This window comes from Papaver somniferum, unplaced genomic scaffold (genome assembly GCF_003573695.1).
Source record: "Papaver somniferum cultivar HN1 unplaced genomic scaffold, ASM357369v1 unplaced-scaffold_150, whole genome shotgun sequence".
NCBI classification, from domain to species: Eukaryota; Viridiplantae; Streptophyta; class Magnoliopsida; order Ranunculales; family Papaveraceae; genus Papaver; species Papaver somniferum.
In genome coordinates, this window is record NW_020624377.1 from 3641154 (window position 1) to 3646773 (window position 5620).

Genomic DNA, 5620 nt, shown 5'->3' on the forward strand with positions numbered 1-5620 from the left:
AACGAGAAACTCGGGTCTAACTCTAGTAATCTCTAAACCCGTGATGTTTAATTCTTATAAATATATTTCGTCTCCAGTTCATCCGAATGAGAAAATCGGGTCCAACTCTAGTAATCTGTGAACCCGTGAGGTTCAATTCTAATATATATTTCGTCTCCAGTTCATCCGAACGAGAAACTCGGGTCCAACTCTAGTAATGTCTTAACCAGTGATGTTCAATTCTTATATATATTTCGTCTCCAGTTCATCCGAACGAGAGACTCGGGTCCAACTCTAGTAATATTTGAACCCGTGATGTTTAATTCTTATATATATTTCGTCTCCAGTTCATCCGAACGAGAAACTCGAGTCCAACTCTAGTAATCTTTGAACCCGTGATATTTAATTATGATATAATTCTTCTACAGTTCATCCGAACGAGAAACTCGGGTCAACCACTAGTAATCTCTGAACTAGTGATGTTCAATTCTTATATATATCGTCTCCACTTCATCCAAACGAGAAACTCGGGTCTAACTCTAGTAATCTGTGAACCCGTGATGTTTAATTCTTATAAATATATTTCGTCTCCAGTTCATCCGAATCAGAAAATCGGGTCCAACTCTAGTAATCTGTGAACCCGTGAGGTTCAATTCTAATATATATTTCGTCTCCAGTTCATCCGAACGAGAAACTCGGGTCCAACTCTAGTAATGTCTTAACCAGTGATGTTCAATTCTTATATATATTTCGTCTCCAGTTCATCCGAACGAGAGACTCGGGTCCAACTCTAGTAATATTTGAACCCGTGATGTTTAATTCTTATATATATTTCGTCTCCAGTTCATCCGAACGAGAAACTCGGGTCCAACTCTAGTAATCTTTGAACCCGTGATATTTAATTACGATATAATTCTTCTGCAGTTCATCCGAACGAGAAACTCGGGTCAACCACTAGTAATCTCTGAACTAGTGATGTTCAATTCTTATATATATCGTCTCCACTTCATCCAAACGAGAAACTCGGGTCTAACTCTAGTAATCTCTAAACCCGTGATGTTTAATTCTTATAAATATATTTCGTCTCCAGTTCATCCGAATGAGAAAATCGGGTCCAACTCTAGTAATCTGTGAACCCGTGAGGTTCAATTCTAATATATATTTCGTCTCCAGTTCATCCGAACGAGAAACTCGGGTCAACCTCTAGTAATCTCTAAACCATTGATGTTCGATTCTTATATATATTTCGTCTCCAGTTCATCCGAACGAGAAATCGGGTCCAACTCTAGTAATCTTTGAACCCGTGATGTTCAATTCTAATATATATTTCGTCTCTAGTTCATCCGAACGAGAAACTCGGGTCCAACTCTAGTAATCATTGAACTAGTGATGTTCAATTCTTATATATATTTCGTCTCCAGTTCATCCGAACGAGAAACTCGGGGTCAACTCTAGTAATCTCTGAACCAGTGATGTTCAATTCTCATATATGTTTCGTCTCCAGTTCATCCGAACGAGAAACTCGGGTCCAACTCTAGTAATCTTTGAACCCGTGATGTTTAATTCTTATATATATTTCGTCTCCAGATCATCCGAACGAGAAACTCGGGTCCAACTCTAGTAATCTTTGAACCCGTGATGTTCAATTATGATATATTTCTTCTCCGGTTCATCCGAACGAGAAATTCGGGTCAACCTCTAGTAATCTCTGAACCAGTGATGTTCAATTCTTATATATATCGTCTCCAGTTCATCCGAACGAGAAACTCGGGTCTAACTCTAGTAATCTCTAAACCTGTGATGTTCAAATCTTATAAATATATTTCGTCTCCAGTTCATCCGAACGAGAAATTCAGGTCCAACTCTAGTAATCTGTGAACCCGTGAGGTTCAATTCTAATATATATTTCTTCTCCAGTTCATCCAAACGAGAAACTCGGGTCCAACTTTAATAATCGCTGAACCCGTGATGTTCAATTCTTATATATTTCGTCTCCAGTTCACCCGAACGAGAAACTCGGGTCCAACTCTAGTAATCTCTGAACCCGTGATGTTCAATTCTTATATATATTGTCTCCAGTTCATCCGAACGAGAAACTCGGGTCCAACTCTAGTAATCTCTAAACCCGTGATGTTCAATTCTTATATATATATTTCGTCTCCAGTTCATCGAACGAGAAACTCGGGTCCAACTCTAGTAATCCGTGAGCCCGTGAGGTTCAATTCTAATATATATTTCGTCTTCAGTTCATCCGAACGAGAAACTCGGGTCCAACTCTAGTAATCTTTGAACTCGTGATGTTTAATTCTTATATATATTTCGTCTCCAGTTCATCCGAACGAGAAACTCGGGTCCAACTCTAGTAATATTTGAACCCGTGATGTTCAATTATGATATATTTCTTCTCCAGTTCATCCGAACGAGAAACTCGGGTCAACCTCTAGTAATCTCTGAACCAGTGATGTTCAATTCTTATATATATTTCGTCTCCAGTTCATCTGAACGAGAAATCGGGTCTAACTCTTGTAATCTTTGAACCCGTGATGTTCACTTCTAATATATATCTCGTCTCCAGTTCATCCGAACGAGAAACTCGGGTCCAACTCTAGTAATATCTGAACCAGTGATGTTCAATTCTTATATATATTTCGTCTCCAGTTCATCCGAACGAGAAACTCGGATCCAACACTAGTAATCTTTGAACTCGTGATGTTTAATTCTTATATATATTTCGTCTCCAGTTCATCCGAACGAGAAACTCGGGTCCAACTCTAGTAATATTTGAACCCGTGATGTTCAATTATGATATATTTCTTCTCCAGTTCATCCGAACGAGAAACTCGGTTCTACCTCTAGTAATCTCTGAACCAGTGATGTTCAATTCTTATATATATATTTTGTCTCCAGTTCATCTGAACGAGAAATCGGGTCTAACTCTTGTAATCTTTGAACCCGTGATGTTCACTTCTAATATATATCTCGTCTCCAGTTCATCCTAACGAGAAACTCGGGTCCGACTTTAGTAATCTTTGAACCCATGATGTTCAATTTTGATATATATTTCGTCTCCAATTCATCCGAACGAGAAACTTGCGTCCAACTTTAGTAATCTCTAAACCAGTGATGTTTAATTCTTATATATATCGTTTCCAGATTATCCGAACGACAAACTCGGGTCCAACTCTAGTAATCTCTAAACCCGTGATGTTCAATTCTTATATATATATTTCGTCTCCAGTTCATCCGAACGAGAAACTCGGGTCCAACTCTAGTAATCTTTGAACCCGTGATGTTCAATTATGATATATTTCTTCTCCGGTTCATCCGAACGAGAAACTCGGGTCAACCTCTAGTAATCTCTGAACCAGTGATGTTCAATTCTTATATATATCGTCTCCAGTTCATCCGAACGAGAAACTCGGGTCTAACTCTAGTAATCTCTAAACCTGTGATGTTCAATTCTTAAAAATATATTTCGTCTCTAGTTCATCCGAACGAGAAACTCGGGTCCAACTCTAGTAATCTGTGAACCCGTGAGGTTCAATTCTAATATATATTTCGTCTCCAGTTCATCCGAACGAGAAACTCGGGTCCAACTCTAGTAATCTCTAAACCCGTGATGTTCAATTCTTATATATATTTCGTCTCCAGTTCATCCGAACGAGAAAATCGGGTCCAACTCTAGTAATCTTTGAACCCGTGATGTTTAATTATTATATATATTTCGTCTCTAGTTCATCCGAACGAGAAACTCGGGTCCAACTCTAGTAATCATTGAACCCGTGATGTTTAATTATGATATATTTCTTCTGCAGTTCATCCGAACGAGAAACTCGGGTCAACCACTAGTAATCTCTGAACCAGTGATGTTCAATTCTTATATATATCGTCTCCAGTTCATCCGAACGAGAAACTCGGGTCTAACTCTAGTAATCTCTAATCCCGTGATGTTCAATTCTTATAAATATATTTCGTCTCCAGTTCATCGAACGAGAAACTCGGGTCCAACTCTAGTAATCCGTGAGCCCATGAGGTTCAATTCTAATATATATTTCGTCTCCAGTTCATCCGAACGAGAAACTCGGGTCCAACTCTAGTAATCTCTGAACCAGTGATGTTCAATTCTTATATATATTTCGTCTCCAGTTCATCCGAACGAGAAACTCGGATCCAACACTAGTAATCTTTGAACTCGTGATGTTTAATTCTTATATATATTTCGTCTCCAGTTCATCCGAACGAGAAACTCGGGTCAACCTCTAGTAATCTCTGAACCAGTGATGTTCAATTCTTATATATATTTCGTCTCCAGTTCATCTGAACGAGAAATCGGGTCTAACTCTTGTAATCTTTGAACCCGTGATGTTCACTTCTAATATATATCTCGTCTCCAGTTCATCCTAACGAGAAACTCGGGTCCAACTCTAGTAATATTTGAACCCATGATGTTCAATTTTGATATATATTTCGTCTCCAATTCATCCGAACGAGAAACTCGAGTCCAACTTTAGTAATCTCTAAACCAGTGATGTTCAATTCTTATATATATCGTTTCCAGATTATCCGAACGACAAACTCGGGTCCAACTCTAGTAATCTCTAAACCCGTGATGTTCAATTCTTATATATATATTTCGTCTCCAGTTCATCCGAACGAGAAACTCGGGTCCAACTCTAGTAATCTTTGAACCCGTGATGTTCAATTATGATATATTTCTTCTCCGGTTCATCCGAACGAGAAACTCGGGTCAACCTCTAGTAATCTCTGAACCAGTGATGTTCAATTCTTATATATATCGTCTCCAGTTCATCCGAACGAGAAACTCGGGTCTAACTCTAGTAATCTCTAAACCTGTGATGTTCAATTCTTATAAATATATTTCGTCTCCAGTTCATCCGAACGAGAAACTCGGGTCCAACTCTAGTAATCTGTGAACCCGTGAGGTTCAATTCTAATATATATTTCGTCTCCAGTTCATCCAAACGAGAAACTCGGGTCCAACTTTAATAATCGCTGAACCCGTGATGTTCAATTCTTATATATTTCGTCTCCAGTTCATCCGAACGAGAAACTCGGGTCCAACTCTAGTAATCTCTGAACCCGTGATGTTCAATTCTTATATATATCGTCTCCAGTTCATCCGAACGAGAAACTCGGGTCCAACTATAGTAATCTTTGAACCCGTGATGTTCAATTCTTATATATATTTTGTCTCCAGTTCATCCGAACGAGAAACTAGGGTCCAACTCTAGTAATCTTTGAACCCGTGATGTTCAATTATGACATATTTCTTCTCCAGTTCATCCGAACGAGAAACTCGGGTCCAACTCTAGTAATCTCTGAACCAATGATATTCAATTCTTATATATATCGTTCCATTTCATTCGAACGAGAAACTCGGGTCCAACTCTAGTAATCTCTAAACCCGTGATGTTCAATTCTTAAAAATATATTTCGTCTCCAGTTCATCCGAACGAGAAACTCGGGTCCAACTCTGGTAATCTGTGAACCCGTGAGGTTCAATTCTAATATATATTTCGCCTCCAGTTCATCCGAACGAGAAACTCGGGTCCAACTCTAGTAATCTCTAAACCCGTGATGTTCAATTCTTATATATATTTCGTCTCCAGTTCATCCGAAC